Genomic DNA, 18,099 nt, shown 5'->3' on the forward strand with positions numbered 1-18,099 from the left:
CAGGAAAGAATTGGCATAACAACCTAAGTGTCCTGCAAATGGGAACATTTAAATATACTATGGTACCTCTGTTCAATGTAACAAACCATGTTCTAGAACTATATTGACATAGAAAGATTTTTTCTTTTTCAAGTTTTTATTAAAATTCCAGTTAGTTAATATACAGTGTAGTATTAGTTTCAGGTGTAGAATTCAGTGATTCATCACTTACGTACAACACCCAGTCTCCTCACAAGTGCCCTCCTCCTTCCCCATCACCCATCTAACCATCTCCCCACCTGCCTTCCCTCCAGCAGTTTGTTCTCTATAGTTAAGAGACTGTTTTCTGGTTTGCCTCTCTTTTTCCCTTTTTTCCCCTATGTTCATCTGTTTTGTTTCTTAAATTCCACCTATGAGTGAAATCATATGGTATTTGTCTTTCTCTGACTGACTTATTTCTCTTAGCATAATACTTTCTAGCTCTATCCCTGTCATTGCAAATGGCAAGATTTCATTCTTTTTTTTTTTTTAAAGATTTTATTTATTTATTCGACAGAGATAGAGACAGCCAGCGAGAGAGGGAACACAAGCAGGGGGAGTAGGAGAGGAAGAAGCAGGCTCATAGCGGAGGAGCCTGATGTGGGGCTCGATCCCATAACGCCGGGATCACGCCCTGAGCCGAAGGCAGACGCTTAACCGCTGTGCCACCCAGGCGCCCCTCATTCTTTTTTTAATGGCTGAGTAATATTCCATCGTGTGTGTGTGTGTGTGTGTGTGTGTGTGTGTGTGTGTATACCACATCTTCTTTATCCATTCATCTAGTCAATGGACATATGGGCTCTTTCCATAACTTGGCTATTGTTGATAATGCTGCTGTAAACATTGGGGTGCATGTATCCCTTTGGGTAAATACCTAGTAGTGCAATTGCTGTAGAAGGAGTTTACAATATATACTATTAAGTGAAAAGGTGTGTTACAAAACAATATGTATGGGATAATTCCAATGTTTTATATATATTACATATATATATACACGAGAGAGAAGATTGTGTATATTTGTATACAAACATATACATGAGAAAAATTTTATAAGAATGCACAGCAATATTATCAGTGGCTATCTTTGGGTGGCTTTACATTTACTTAGGTTGTTTTATGGATTTATTTATTTTTCTAAGTTTATTTATTTTTTAAGTGCGCTCTACACCCAGTGTGGGACTTGAACTCACAACCCTGAGATCAAGAGTCGCACGCTCTACCGACTGAGCCAGTCAGGTGCCCCTGAATTTATTGCTTTTTTTTATTAAAGCTTTTTTTTTGTAGTACACATTATTATTTTGTAGTAAACACCAGGCATTGAAAAATTTTAAACCTAGTGATCCTGTCTATACTGCTTTGTGGGACAACACTCTCACACTTCTTCTAAATGTCTGCTTAAGCCTGTGGTTCTCAGAGTGTGGTCCTCAGACCAGCAGCATTAGCAACACCTGGGGACTTATTAGTCCTGCAAATTCTCAGGTCCTATTCCAGACCCACTGAGTCAGAAACTCTGGGGGTAGCGGTGAGCAATCAGTGTTTTAGCAAGTCCTCCAGGTGCCTGAACCACTGGTTTAAGCTAATAAAAATATTACCTTATATAGCATCTGGTATTTCAATTGCTCTTCAATGTCTTCTCTAGTGGAAACAAGGAAAGGACGTAATGGAACCCTAAGACAAATCTATGCCATCCAAAACAAGTTTGTCTGCTTTATGGTGTCCTTGGGCAGGTTTCTCTTTAATCTGTGGGCACCTTCATCCTTTCCTCCTGTTGACTAGCACCTGTACCATAAACTTCAAGCCCTGTTTACCCACTGGAATGTGAATTGTGGTCTGGCTTCCCTGGGGGTACTTCTTACTACCTCTGCTGCCTATCACTGCGCTATCCATAGTGTCTTTTCACCTCATACAGATAGGGGAGAGAATTAAAGTCCTGGGTGGATCTGTGTTCAAACAAAATTCATAACCCAAACTCTATTGCGAGATGGTAAGCCCCTGTAAGTGTTGAGGCCTGAGATGTTGATTCCTAGCACATGGAAAATATTTTTTAAAAGAAGTTTGTTAAATAAATGAATGGACCAAAATGGGGAAGAAATCTTTAGACTGTTCTATTCTTTTTTTTTTTTTTTAAGATTTATTTATTTATTTTAGAGAGAAAGGGAGGGAGGGAGAGTGAGAGAGCATGAACGGGAGGGGTGGCGGGGAGGGAGAGGGAATCTCAAGCGGACTTTGTGCTGAGCACAGAGCCTGATGTGGGGATCCATCTCATGACCCTGAGATCACGACCTGAGCCAAATCCAAGAGTCAGACTCTTAACAGACTGCACCACCCAGATGCTCCTAGACTGTTCTATTCTTGGCTGAAGCTTCTTCTTGTATTCAGAGATACTATTTCAGCTCTCGACAGGTGGAGTAACAATTTGGGAAGGTGCTAGTCTTGTCTGCAACCTTCATTTCAGCCTGTAGTCTTTGAATAAGCTCTGGCTAAACACATGCCTTGTTGGGCCAGGCCCTATCTCTTTGGGACACAATCCATCTCGTCTAACTGGCTTATTCAAGCTGATTGTAGCTAACTGAACTCACCGTTTCAAGCTCAGGTCTGCTCAGTACTAGCCTCAGGGACCAGGCAGGAGGGAGATACAACCTACTTATCCTCTTTGCTGCATAAAGGCCCTTTGGAAAGGCCCTGAATGGAGGGACGCCACGGCTTTGGTCTCCATTATTCCAGCATGGTAAACAAGGGTCTACATTTCTTTTGAAATAAGGGTGTTCTAACTCCAACTCGCTATATCAGCCTGAAGGCCAAATGAGAACACTTTCTTTTCAATCTGCATTTCTGGTGGGCTATTCTTGACAACAGGCTGTATGCAGCAAAAACAATGTTATTTTGGGTTGTTTCTCACTTTCTATTTTGTTAAGGAATAATTGACATACAACGTTGCATTAGTTTCAGCTGTAAAGCATAGTGATTCAATATTTGTATACATTATAAAATGGTCATCACAGTAAGTCTGGTTACCATCTGTCACCATACAAAGTTGTTAGAATATTACTGACTATGTTCCCTGTGTTGTACACTATATCCCTCTGTCTTATTTATTTTATACCTGGTAGCTTGTACCTCTCAATCCCCTTCACCCTTTTCACCCATCCCCTCCTCTCCCTCCCCTCTGGCAACCATCATTTTATTCTCACTTTTAATGTTCCTCTTCTAAATTCTCTCATGTTCAACTTGGGTAAATGGGAAGATATGACCTCTCATTCTTCCAGAGATACAAAGGGAGATGCTATTTTTAAGGCTAGCCACACTGGGGATTATCCTATTCCTGTTGGCTAGTTCTGGATAAAGGATAGTCAGCATCTTCAGTCATGAGGAATGAGGTTTTAGTGCTGGGATGGGCCATCCAGAAAACCTGTATGGGCAAGGTAGAGAATAAGAAGACTGCGAAGCGGTAGCTACAGGAGTTTGGCCATGGGTGGAGGATCCGGTACACAGCCAGAACATTAAATATGGGTTTAATAACTGACATCTCTCCATCCAGCAGCCAACGAAGCCCGGGAGTATCATGGACCCAGCTACCAAGGTCCAGGCAAGACTGGCTGGATTTGGGGTATGGGTAGGAAGAAGGACAAAATAGTGACTTCGTGAAACAAGACTGTGTCCTAGTACAGGACCATCATCACTGCCCTAGCAAAGAACTAACTGCTGGCTCTTTGTGTTTCTGCCCTAACTAAGGCTGGTTCCAGTGTCTAGGGCAGCATCAAATCTAGGGCTGTTTCTAAAGTGTGCACCATGGATTACTTGCACCTCAATCACTCAGGAGCTTCTTAAAATGTAGGTTCCAGGATCACTTCTCAGACCTAAAGAACACTGTGGTTGGCAGTCCAGGAATAGGCATTTTAAAAGGATACTACAAAGGAATCTAGAATTTGAGAACCACTGCTATGGGCAATGCACATGTGCTCTCATGACTAATGGTTAGTAAGCATTGAAGGGGCTGAATGGGAACATAGCAGATCATTAGAAAAATCAAAGGCTACTCAAAAATAATTATTTGAGTGGAACTGCTGGCACCAAATACTACAATTATGTGATCGATATAGTAAGGCAAAATGTATTTTAGAGTAGAGATACTAAAGAAGAAAAAATATCCTCATCCAATTCAAATAACAAATATCTATCGAGCACCTACTATTTATATAGTGGTAATATAGAACTTCAGAAAAGCAATAATGTGCTACAGGCTTAAAGTTTCTTATTGGATTGTTCTCCCCAAGTCTTTTCCTTCTATTGATTCTTCCTTTAGGTGGAATGCTCATAAATCATGAAGCAGTTACTTTTTGGGAGTCCAAGACAAGATTCTGTCTTAGTCTTATCTTGCTGTTTGAGAAATAGCGAAAAGAGAACTAGCAAAAGAGGAGTTTGCCACCACATTTTTCAGGAAGACTTTATGGGTTTCTGTGCGGTTACAGTTTCAAGGTAACAAAGCACGCCTATATCTACCAGGACTAGAGACAGTCAACTTAGAGAAAGAGTCCGTTAACTTCGTTGCAAAGTCCAGCTCATATGGTTGATGGCTCAGAGTAAGGGTAGAGATACGGGACCATGCCTACGAGGCTAGCAGTCAGGTTCAAGGTAGCAAGATGGTGTCCACCTTGGTTTCCTAATCAGACGATTCCTTAGCTCTGGAGCCTTAGGGCAATATCCATGAGAGACTACAGAAACTGAGCAAGAAGGCATCCTTCCCTGTCCACTGGCAATAGAATATTCACTCCCACCAGGGAAGGAGAAACAATTGCTCCACATCCTTCTGACCCCAGTGCTCAAGAACGTCATTTTTTGCTCAGTTAAACCAACTTTGCCAGTTTGTAGGAGAAATTTGCTGGCAAGTTGAGGGACTATATTCAATTTTGCATTGAGGTCCATTTTTATTAACTACACCACTGATCAAATCTGTCTGCGTGATCCAGTATGGAGGAAATGCATATGTCTGAAACAATTTTCAAATTTGTGTTGACTTGCTTAACACACTGTCAATATCCATATGAACATAAATATATGGGATTCCTCCTGTCTGCAGAGATCCATAATCACCTCTCCCACCCACTAATCAAATGTGAACACATTTAAATTACCCATTCTTCAACATTGAAGTTATGTTAGTTAGGCAAGTAGAAACAATCCAATGGAGTTCTCGAATACAATCAGGGAGTTAAGTTCAAACGGTTGAAAAGCCTAAGAAAATCTTCTATTTTCCCTGTAGTTTCTGCATGTAAAATTCTAGCATAAGAAACACTTTCAGATGCTTGGGAGCTAGACAGAGGTGGTGGTAGCACGGCACTGTAAATGTGCTAAATGCCACTGAATTATTCACATTAAATGATTCATTAAAAAAAATTTTTTTTGAGAGGGCATGTGCATGCGGGTGGGGAGGGGCAGAAGGAGAGGGAGACGGAGAGAATCTTATGCAGACTGCAAGCTTAGCGTGGAGCCCGACTTGGGGCTCCATCTCACAATCCCAAAATGGTGACCTGAGCCAAAATCAAGACTCAGATGCTTAACGGATGGAGCCACCCAGGTGCCCCCAGATGGTTAATTCTATGTTATGTGAATTTCACCTCCATTAAAAAACATTTCTGAATTTTTAAATACTTTGCAACCAGGAATTTAAATGTAAATGGTCTGTCCTTTTTGTACCTCCCTTTCTTTCTTTATATGCTGATATAGATACATTGTTTTTAAAGGCTTAGAGATAACATTTTCTTTCCTCCTAATTGATTTTTCTGTTCTACTGTGCAAACACTGGTTCCCTCTCCCATCCCCCTCTGCTCTTCATGGGCAGTTGGTTCTGCCTGGGCTTGGCCATGGAGAATCTTTGGGGACTGAGTCTAATGGTATGCAGTTTATAGTGTAGCTAAAAGAATAGAAGGACTGAAATACTGCTAAAGGCATTGGTGAGTTCCGTGTGTCTTCGCTTTTGCTGTGTTGTGGGATGCCAGGAAAGACATGTGAGGGCAGGCTTTGGGGGGTTATGGATGCCATGCTCTGTAGGCAGGTGGACAGGTGCTCTTTGGGCTGCTATTTAGGAGCCCAAACTCATGGTAGCAGCCGGAAGGAAAAGGAGCGCTCGCCCTGCACAGTGCAATTATAACAAGCTGAAGCAATACTCCATAAACTCCCCGGGCCCCTAACTCAGTCACTGACGTAAGGCAGGTGGGGCTGTTCCTTCCGTCTGTAAGCTTCCCTTTTATTTCTAAAATAAAACCCACATTTATATATACACTTTCCCTCGTGATTCTGTGAAGTAGGGAGAGTCGCAGCAGAAAACCCGATCTCACAGACCTCAGCTGGCTTGCCTAAGACTACTTCTCTAAGAAGACACGGTAGCACCCGCACTTGAATATGGGACTTTTAATTCAATAGCCTCATTCTTTCTACTTCATCAAGTTCTTGTGCTAGGCTCCGTTCGAAAAGTGCCTGCAGGTCGCTTATTTGCTTGTGATGGCTCTTCTAGCCAGAGCCCTTGGCCGGGCCACCATCGATGGCCATGCAGTCCCTGCACCGCACACCTCTAGGGGGCACTGTTCACAAGGACTACAGCATGTTCCATGTTATGGCCCTGGGTTATGGCCCTTGGCATTCTTTTTGTCTGGTTTATCATTGGGTGGAGGGACAAAAGTGGTTGTGATGTACCCCTGGGGTGCAGAGCCAGCCTTCACAGAGCTCTGTTGCAGAGTGAGGCCAGCTGAACAAAGCCAAAGGGTCAGCGCCTGCTTCCCACATTTAAGACTACTTTCTCAATATTTCTTTTAAAGTCAACAAGCACCTTCACAACTGACTTTTACATTTTTAAATATAAACATAATATAAGGTACTTTATTTAGAAGTGAATTGCAACTTATTCAAACATGGTTTCCTGTGTCACAAGAAGCAAGAGTAAATGCAGAGAAGGGAATGAGATGGTTCATTTTATGTGTCAACTTCAGGAGGTGCCAGATATTTGACCCAATGTTATTTCTGGGTGTGTTCCGAAAGGTGTTTCTGGATGAGATTAGCATTTGAATCAGCGGACTGACTGAATAGAACAAAAAGGTAGAGGTGGAGAGACATACTCTCTCTGCCTGTCTGAGCTGGGTCCTTGGTCTCCCGCCCTCTGCTGGGACTTATGTTAGTGACACCGCTGGGTCTCCAGCTTGCAGAAGGCAGATCGTGACACTTCTTACTTATCTGTTAGAATTAAATACTGTCCACGCTAAAGACAGTCTGGATAAAATCTTTAAGAAAGGTCGTAACTTTGGGCACCAAAAGACATAAATATCTTTAGAAAACTGTTCATCTCTTAATCTTTAGAGATGGACTCTTACATGCAGGGTTGACAAGAATAGATGTTAGCAGGTGTGTTTAGCACCTAGAGCACGCAATTATCCAGATACCCATGATGGAATTAACAGGTATGTTCTGATTAGACACTTACTGGCATCTGTCTATGGGCAAAAAAATACATCCATCTCCCACCATTTGTACATAGTGAGCCTGTGTTTCGCATACCACGAAAACGAATTTCTGAAATACGGTATATACACAAAAAAGATCTATTCACGGGCGCCTGGGTGGCACAGCGGTTAAGCGTCTGCCTTCGGCTCAGGGCGTGATCCCGGCGTTATGGGATCGAGCCCCACATCAGGCTCCTCCATTATGAGTCTGCTTCTTCCTCTCCCACTCCCCCTGCTTGTGTTCCCTCTCTCGCTGGCTGTCTCTATCTCTGTCGAATAAATAAATAAAATCTTTAAAAAAAAAAGATCTATTCATGCACACAAATGATCTCCATGTCAATCAAGAACATTTTGAGGTCGGGAAAGGCAAATGTCAGGAATGATCTTAGTGATTTGCTTCACATCTCTGAGTCTCAGCCTTCACATCTGTACATGGAGAGAATACTTTAGGCTTTGTATATTCATCTGGCCGCACATCTACCCTGGTTTGCTGTGAGTCAAGCAGGTCCTACAGGTGAAAGCACTCTGGGAGATGTAAAGCACTTGGCGATATGTAAAGCCCTACTACTTTACTCGAATGTGGTTCATAGAGAAACACACATGCTCAGTACCCTCAACATACACCCACGGAATAGAAATCAATCCTGAGAAGTGCGGCTGCACACAGAGAGAAGGGAATAAGTATCTCTTGATTGAAAAAAAGAGAAACAGAAGACAGGAGGAAAAGAGTGGGTAGCTGGTTGCTTACAGGTGGTAAGAAGGTGAGGAGATGCAGAGTCCCTTATGGATAAATTCCTCCATTCTCGGGGACGGGGCGAGAAAAAGAGGCTTGAATGAGCTCTGCTGGGTGCGCTGTCTTAGCTAGCTGGGGCTACAGCAACAGGTGTCTGGAGTGAACCTTTATGGGGATTATAGGCAGTGCTTTGGGGCAGCTGACAGCCCTCATGTAAAAATAAGTTTTAAAAAATGGAGCAATTTGTGTCATTGTCCGTGTGTTAATAGCCATGTTTGAAGGAACTGAGTTATTGAAATTCAATTATACTACAAAAGAAGACCAGCATTGCTTTGGACTGAATTGTGTCCCCGGAATTCATATGTGGAGGCCCCTCGCCCCCACGTGATTGACATGGGGTCTTTAAGGAGGTGACCAGGGTTAAATGAGGTCATCAGGGTGGAGCTTGGAGCCAAGAGAACGGGTGCCCTTATAAGAAGAGGAAGAGAGGCAAGGCTTTTCTTTGCCTTATGGGGACACAGCCAGAAGGAAGCTGTCTTCAGGCCAGGAAGCGCTCTCAACGGACTCCGACCACGTTGGCACCCTGGACTCGGACTTGTAAACTCCAGAACTGTGAGAAAAGACATTTCTGTGGTTTAAGCCACCCATTCTATGGTATTTTGTTATCTTAGCCTGACTAATACGGTGTGGTAATATGTTACGTTAGAGCTAACACAAGCCTAATGGACAAAACGAAGCAACTTTTGTCAATGTAAGATCCGGTATTTCTGGCAGTTCATCTTAAAATGTACTGAGGGAGTAAAGTCGTAGGTTGAATGATTTACCAATTCCGTAAAGTATGCAACAGAACATGTTAATGCTTCAATCTAGTTTATTTGAGAGTCTCAGCTCCATCAAAGTCTAATTTTACCTTTTTTTCTTTTATGAGTTAGCTATAGTTATTTACATACTGACACGCACTGCCGAACATACATTAATAATTGTATCAACAGTCTACCTTTTACTTAATACAATGTGCTTTTTGTGTGTAAGGAAGTTTTATTACCTGGAAAATACTGGACACACTCTGACTCTTTAAAAACATCCCAGCAAGGGAAGCAAGCATAAGTGTGAAAGGACCGGGGAGCCGGGCCACAGGAAGTAGAACCATCCTGGAGCTGGCCGTTAATTTGCATCAGTTTCAAAGTACAGGTTATAACCCTACTGGTGGCCAGTTGCCTCACAAAATTGAGAACCAAGACGTGTAAGGATTACTGGGATTCTAAAATGCCAAAGAAAGCATTCATTGAAAAAGTGGATACAAAAGAGCAAGGGCTTTGGGGGGGGGGGAGTGGTGGTGGGGGAGGGAGAGCTGGGAGAGGGAGTTGCGGGCAAGCGTTTTGGACATACTGAAAGTGAGATGCTATTATTTCAGTGGTGCTGTTCATAGAGCCATTACAGATATGAATCTGTAAGTCGAAAGAGTAATCCAGCTGGAGAAGTAATCCCCAAAGCCCTCATACATTCATTCCACAAATATTGAGCTCCTAACTTGTAGGGTGACCAACCATTTCAGTTTGCTCAGGACTGTCCCAGTTTGACAACTGAAAGTCACAGAAACATCTTCAGTCCCTGGCAAGCTGGGATGATTGGTGACACAAAGGCTCTCATGGTCCTCGCTCCTTTGAGCTTTCTAGGAGGGCAGTCAGATGTCTGTACAAATTAGATAGTGTAAGGGGGAATGACAGAGTGGAAAGACAGCGGGGCTGAGGACCACCAAACTTGAGCGTGGGCACAGAAGCAGGACGAGGAAGAGTGGGCGAGTGTCCTAGAGGTCCAGAGGGAAGAGAATGATAGTGCTGAAAACACTTACACAGAATTCTTACAAAGCAATGGGAAAATGGACAAAGGAGATGAACTGGTAATTCATAAAGGCACAAAACCAAGGGCTGGTAAGCAGGCAAGAGAACGATGCTCAAGGCTGGCTATATGAGCAATCACAGAACTGCAAATGCAAACACACGTGATGAAGGCTTTTTGCTAATCAAACCGATAGATGGAAACGTTACCTCGTAGTGCAGAAGCACAAGGAAATGGGCACGCTCAGACACAGAGAACCGATAAAAATGGGCACAACTTTGCTGAGCATGTAATCTGGCAGGAGGTGTAAGATTCTACTTTTAGAAATCCATCCTACTCTTTCCACAAAGATTTGTGTACTAAGATGCTCAACAATTTTTAGCTTATGTCTGGGCTTGATTCTATAAGAGATTTTAAATTTGCCAGTGTTCATATCAACAAAATTGCCAGCCGTAATCACTAATTCACAGAAGATGTGGGACAGAATTGTGCTCAAGTGTCTATTTTCCTGATTCTGCGAAATTAAATAGAGAAACACACAGAACATAAAATAACCAACTATGCCCCACACCCAGCTTGACCCCTCAACATTTGGTCCTATTTTCAAGTGGCTTTTCTTTTTTTTAATTAACAGACCTCGTTAGCAGATATTGAGGGCATTATGTCCATGGAAATAGCATCCGTTTATATTTAACATAAAAAACTTAACCACACTCAGATCAGATTCTAACTTCACACTTAAAAATGTGGGTTCCAGCCCGTTTTTAGTGCCTGTGGAGCCTGGTTCTCAAAGTCATAGTCCAGCTGGCTGGGTCCTTATCCCGGCTTTGATACATTGCACAATGCCTGGCCCACAGCGGGCTCTCCCTTCTCTTCCTGCTGCCCTGCAGGGGTCAGCCCCGGTCAGCGTGTCTAAGGGTTCTTTCAGAACCCATCTGTGTGCAGATACTGGGAGGCTTTTCAGCGCTGTTTTGAAAGCCTTACGGGAAAAAGCTGAATTGCCCATGCATGCTGCTGGCCCACAGTTCTAAGCAAAGCTTCTTCTTTTGAACTGGGGACAGAGCAGAGAGGCCCAGGAGGAAGCCTGGCAGGTGCACCATAGGCCTGAAGGGTGGACAGAAGGAAAGCTGGCTTAAGTGTTAATAGTCTGAATGGCAGCGTTGTTAATGGATATCTAGTAGTAAGGTCTGGGCTCAGGAAGGTCAGTGGTGACTTACCAGTGTCCCCTTCAGTGTATGCCTAATCTATAATTGGAATTTTACATTTCAAAGTCCTTCTAATATCTTGCATTATATTCTCTCCCCTTAGATGGTAGTCAACTGACCCAGTATTTTCAAATACCTTTAAGTGGTTTTCATGACAAGGAATGTACATTTGAATATTCTCTCTCTTTCCTGATGGAAAATATTGAGTTACATGGAAATATTGGTACCATCCATACTTCCCAGGCCCTAGCAGCTGGTGATAAACTAGAGGCAAAATCACTGCCACAAAAGAGATTGATCTGGTTTTGCATCTACCGTCCACGGAGCTCCGAATCCCTTGAATCCTCCAGAAGAGTTCTGGGAGGCTCAGGAGGAATTTTAAATTTGCTTTGGGATTTAGGGGTCTTAGTGTTGCTGCTCTGCAGTTTACCTTTGTAAAGCCTTGTCTAAGGCAGTGTCTCTGGAAACAGCAGCTGGGCTGTGGGGGCCTATGGCACTGCTGCTGCAGTCTGTACCCACCAGGGACCGGAATGCTAGAGCTGATGCCTGAAGATCTTTATGCCCTGGTTCCTGGTGACGGATGTCCCTCTCTCCTCCCATCCCTCACCGATGCCGCCTGCTGGTTTTGCCTTCTCTGGTCACTGCAGATGCATGGGATTCTGTGGTCCCAAATTCTTAGCTGTCCACGGCTCCATTTGCTCTGAGCATCCCCCCGTGCCCTTCCCAATCTTAGGACGCAGGATGTCCTTGGAGCCCCCCCTCCCTTCCGTGGTGGCTTGTATCCTTGGGACCAAACTCCTGTCTTGTTTTGCCTTTCCTGGGTGAGAAATTTCTGGAGGCTTTTCATGTCACCATTTCTGAAGGAACTCTCCATCATTCCTCTCATGTCTGCTAACTTGTTTGAATCCCGGGATAAGGGCAGTTTATTAGGCTCCTTCTAGGATTCGTCTTCTGCTAATTTCAGTGTGTCTATTACAAAGAAACTCCGTTATCCAGCACCACTGGCTCTTCCACTGAGATGGAGGAGTGTGAACTAATTCTATTCCATTAACTCATCTGATCCTTGTAACATTATGAATTCCTGCTTCCATGTTGAAGCTGAGAAATCAGAGGATCAGAAATGTCAAGTAACTTGCCTAAGACCCCACTGCTGGTTAGAGATGGAGCTCAACTCTGAGCCCAGGTCTTTCTAATGCAAGTCTATAATCTTTCTACCATATCATGCTTTCTTCTGGGAGATTTCCAAATAGCTTGTTTATCCCTTTAGACAGCTTAAAAACTCTTCAAAATAAATTTCAATAGAAAAAAATTATCTAAGCTGTATTTTATACTTTTATTTCACCTTGATATATATCTTAGAAGACAGTGGGTACAATTTAACTATCAATGAGGTGGCACTGAAAGTGGTTAAGAGCACAGTCCCTTGCTACGTGACCTCAGACAAATTACTTAACCTCTCTGTGCTCCAGTTTCTTTATCTGTAAACTGCCCATAACCGGGCCAATCTCAGTGGGTTGCCATGTGGATTAAGAGCATTAATACACATAAGGGAATTAGAATGGTAGCTGAACATAAATGCTTAGGAAAGGCTACATTTTAATTGATGAATTAGTCAATCATCAGTATATAACATGTTGATCCGATTCTTTTATACATTTTCATTTGGTTCTGTAAATGTCAGGCTGTGAGCTATCATTTTTTCTGCCGTCACAATACCCATTTCCAGCAGACTTCCTTTACTAGCTCTAATGGGGAAGGAGAAACTAGACCAACCAATTTTGACAGAACTGCATATAAGTAAGTCCAAATGACATTTGAAGAAGATCGATTATTCGTGACTTTAGTATAGTTTCATTACAGTACTTCTGGAACATGGAGACTCTCTTTATTTCTGAGTGTCCGATTACTTCTTGAAGTGTTGAGGCCACTGGGAGGCTGATCTCCAGATGAGGAAAATGTAATTCTCTATAACGTGAAGAAGTCTAGTGTAGGCAGTGGTCATTTAAAAACAAAACAAAACAAAACAAAATAACGAGAAAGAAAAAAAAACCTTATGAAAACTTTCAAACACACCCAAAAGTAGAGAGACTAACATAACAAGCCCCCAGACCTATTTCAAGTAATGACTAATACTTCGATAATCTTGTTTCACCCATCCTTAGGAATCCTGTCATTTCATCAAAAAAAAAAAAAAAAAAAAACCAAACAAAAAACCCTCAGCATGTATTTTTTCACTTTTAAAAAGTTTTAAGTGTCCTCATGATGCTGTTATTAAGCTCAAAAGAATTAAGTGTAGTTTATTGACTTAACCCCCCTTCCAGTCCATATGGAGATCTCCCCAGTTGTTTCAAAAAATTTTTTGTAGTTGCAGGTTTTTAAAATTGAGATCTGAATAAAGTCCATAGATTGCATCGGGGGTTGTATACCTTTGAAATTTAGCTGCTTCGGTCATAGCCCGCCTCTCTCGCAGGCCACTGGTTGGTTGAGTAAGCAGGTTATTGGTCCTGTAGACCAGTGCTGAAAGTGCGGGTCCTGGAGGAGCAGCGTGGCATCCCCTGGGAACATGTTAGAAATGCAAATTCTGTTCTCAGGCCCCATCCGGTCCTGAACAAACTCTGGGAAGGCGGCCCAGGCATTTGCTTTAATCTGCCCTCCAGGATCTGGATGTGGGATAGTCAACAACAGTGGTACCCGATCGCAGATGTGGCTGATTGCCCCCTCTTGTTGCCATGTATCTTCAAGCAGCCTTCATGTTTCCTATCCGCTGGCAATTGGATTTAGAACCTTGATTATATTCAGGTTCGATTTTTTTTTTTTTTTTAGGCAAGACTACTTCACAGATCATACCGTGCTTTCTTCTTGCATCAGTCATGAGGCTCACAAGACCCGTTTGACCCAATGCTAGGAATGCCGAGACTGCCCGGGCTCCGGTGGCGCCTGCCTGATGCCGGCCTTACTGAATAATCGTATCAACCATTGATAAGTGCAGTCTAGACTGACTATTTCCTTCGGGGTGGTGAGATGACGATTTTGAGGATCCGTCCTGCGTTTATGAATCATTTTCGGCCCTTCATGGTGGTTGTTGATTAGAGACCAGGACAACCTCAGGACATGTTAGCAGTTTAAGAGCAGCATGAATTTACATGACTATTTGTTGACAAATTTTTTTTAAAAGATTGTGAATTTTTGGATCACTCTTGGGATAATCAACCCCAGACTCCTGATGTGCATTTGCTCAGAAACCACTCAATTAGTGAAGCAGTGACAGTTTAACAGTTGTGAGGCTGGGCTCTGGTTGTGAGTCAGCTCTTGTCGTCCTGTGCACCTGCACGAAGCCGCATTTACTCCACCAAGATGGGCTCATTAGACGTGTGTTTGAACGCCTCAGTGCCCTTTACGCTGTGATGACAGAATCACCTATTCCTACTTGCCTGATAAGAATTTAAAGATATTCTGAGGTAATGTCAGAGCACTTTGGGTGAAATCATAAAAATGCGTCTCTTAGACCTGACTCATTTAATCTATGAGACAGAGCACGTTTCTCAAACCTTTTTGACAGAGACATAGAGTAAGAAATGCGTTTTATATTGTGACCCTGTTCTCCGCAGCCTCCCCTCCCAATACACACTTTAGAAGTGGAAAGTCTGTGTCCATTCCAGACCTATGGAATGAGAAATTGAGAGCGGATCCAGTAATCTGTTTCATCGAATGATTATATTACACGCAATGCATCCTGATGCTTTCTATTTTATTCTTTCTAGTTCTATTCTGTCCCACTCCACTAAAAATTGCTGGTCATAACCCACTATGTTAGAAACTAGATTAGAATGATTTCCTAGTCCACTATTAGACTATAACCCACATTTTCAAAAATGTGTAACCCTTTAAAGAAAAACCTCTTGTCCTCCATAGTTTTAAAATCACTTTCCCCAAGATTGCTTCATTTTTATTTGGTTATCTATGGAACATAGGTGTTGCTGATCTCGGGCACACACAACTGACTGTAATGCAAGCTGGAGCTACTAATAAAAGTGTAAAATGAGTTCACAGAGGTGGGTGCCATTATTGGAACTAGGGGCACAAAGGAAGGCTTTATGCCAAGGATAATTTTTTTTTCTTTCTTTCTTTTTTGAGAGGGAGAGGGAAAGAGAGAATCTTTTTTTTAAAGATTTTATTTAAGAGAGAGAGAGAGGGCATGAGAGGGGAGAGGGTCAGAGGGAGAAGCAGACTCCCCGCTGAGCAGGGAGCCCGATGTGGGACTCAATCCTGGGACTCTGGGACCATGACCTGAGCTGAAGGCAGCCGGTTAACCAACTGAGCCGCCCAGGCGTCCTGGAAAAAGAGAATCTTAATCAGGTGCCACACCCAGTGTGGAGCCTTACACGGGGCTCAATCCCGCAACACTGAGGTCGTGACCTGAGCTGAAATCAAGAGTCAGATGCTTAACCGACTGCACCAACCAGGCTCCCTGCTGGGGGTAAAAGTTTATTCATTTTTTCCTAATTTAAGTGAAGAAGGAGGTACAGTAAATGAAGGACGAGATTCTGGCCCTTTCTGAGACTACAGGCCAGATAGGAAAGGAAAGACGGGAAGGGACAAAGTGCATGGTTGGGTCTGTCAGGACTCAGACCTCCGAGAAGACTGAAGTAATCAGAAGGCTGACTGTGGAGGAGGAAGGAAGCAAAACTTGAACCAGCCCTTGCTGGATAAAAAGGCCACATGGGGCAGGGGTGGGAAAAGACCTCCTGGATGCTTATAAATGAGGAGGGGTGCTTTTAAGAGGCCACTAGGAGCCTGGCAACAATAACGAAAAGATTTTATTTTTATCAATAATAACAGCAATTACTATGAAGTTACGAGTTAGGTACTGTTATTCCCGACACTGTGAAAGTCTGATGAACTAGGTCACACAGCAAGTGTATGACAACAAGGATCTGAACTCCACAGTTCACGGTCCTGTCCATCTGCTCTGGAGTGCGGCTGGGACGGAACTCACGTTAAGAGCCAGCATGCAGTGGTGTGTGATGACCTTTAACGGATGGGTGGCTTGAGTAAGGACGGGTGGGGGACTGTGGACCTAATTCTGCAGGCCCCTGATTGCTATGACCCACCAGCTATGAGATGTCCAATATTACTGAAGAGGAATTACTAATGTTTGTGAATGGAAGATTAGTAGTTCTCCTAACAGCGACGTTCTTACACCTTTCCAGTCCGGTATCCGTTCCTGAATGTGACTGAAGGGGCCAGTACCACAAATTCCCATGACCTGGAGCCTACCTCTTTCATGCTGCAGGCCATAACATACCTGGGTCTGCTCCTAGGAGTGCTGCGGAGATGTGAACCCCATCCTGAGGTGTGTGTATTAGAACAAGTGGGGAGTTGCTGCTGGAGGCTGTCACAGGTGACCCATGCATTTTAGCTTTGCCCTGGAGAGGATGGGAGCTTTGCATTGAGTATAGTTGCCTTGACTGTAGAGAAGTCCTCTCCAGCTGGGGAACGCGGATCTGACTCCTAGGAGTTTGTTCCCCTGTGGAACAGAGCCCCCAGAATCTGGACGTATGGTTGGGTAGGTTGCCTGGCACCCGATCCTGCATGTGTAGAGTGATGGAGTCATTCTAGGCTCTGCTCCGATGTCACTCCCTCAGCTAAACCTGCTCTACCCACTGCTGCTGCGTTAGTCTTTCAAGTCCCATCACAGCTCGCCATACCGTTTCTTATTGTGCCTTATCACCAACTCAAGGGCCTTTTGAAAATTCATTTGTTTTCTTGTTCATTGTTTTCTCTGTTATAAGCTCCAAGAATGCCCTGTCCTTATCTGTCTTTCTCATTACCGTATTCTCATGCCTAGAACCGTGCCTGACACACAATGGAAGTTCAGCAAATACTGGCGGATAAGCAGCTCCGGGGAGTGGTGGGCTGGGGGGTTTGGCAGTCTTCCCAGGGCTTTGTTTTCCAGTTCTCCAGTGCTTTGTTGCTGGGGATTCCATGGAAAGATCAGGAAGAAGTGAATAGCCCAATCCTTTCTCCCAGGGGGTTAATTCCTTGGGTTGAGACCTTTTAACATCAAGAAATTCTCGTAGCATTCAAAGTACATTTGCTTATGCTGTGAAATGTGGTTCATCAAAGTTAACAATCAGGTGGTGTTGTACAACAGAAACTGATGAAGAGTCATGGTAATGGCTAACATAATAAAATCCTACCCTTGGTAGAAACCTTAGGGAGAACGTAGTACAAACTCTTCGTTTGACAGATAAGTAAACGGAGTCTTTCCAAAAGATGAAATGACCTGTCAGGACGTATGCAGCTGGGTCAGCAGAGGGAGCCAGGGCTGGAACTTAGAATGTCTCATCCCGGCCTTACCGTCTACTTTATAACAGAGCTTCCGTAATGCTGTCTTCAAGTGAGAAATTAATCGATCAAAGGACAAATATTCTAGATATGGGGGAAATACACTGCATTTAAATAATAGTGCAGAAGAAGAAAATGTCTGCTAAAAATGAGCTGACATTCTCCTCTATAATACCTCTGTGTTTATCCCTGCGATTAACAGCACACAACTTAATTCAGTGCTTAGACATCTCATTATGGGAAATCCCTGCGTTTCTCAATGGGGAAGCTAAACGAAAAATAAGCAAAGGGCGTTGTTCCTAATCTCAGGCCCAGACCACCACAAGGGCAGGCCGTGCTGTGATAAAAGTATAAAATGTGTACACAGAGGCGGGTACCACTGACCTGAACCAGAAGCATGCCAAGGATAAGAATTTCAACAAGCAGAAGATGCTGCAGGTGGAGGAAAAGGCCAGCGGTCTGAGGG

The 18,099-nt window shown here is 43.4% G+C and overlaps 1 protein-coding gene across 1 annotated transcript in view; it reads right to left on the reverse strand.

The window, feature by feature from the left end:
- Positions 1 to 18,099, reverse strand: part of NWD2 (NACHT and WD repeat domain containing 2) — a 173,834-nt gene that overhangs the window by 25,152 nt on the left and 130,583 nt on the right. The window lies entirely within an intron of this gene.

The sequence above is a fragment of the Ursus americanus genome, chromosome 8 (genome assembly GCF_024610735.1).
Source record: "Ursus americanus isolate L20-20 chromosome 8, mUrsAme1.1.p, whole genome shotgun sequence".
Taxonomy (NCBI): Eukaryota; Metazoa; Chordata; class Mammalia; order Carnivora; family Ursidae; genus Ursus; species Ursus americanus.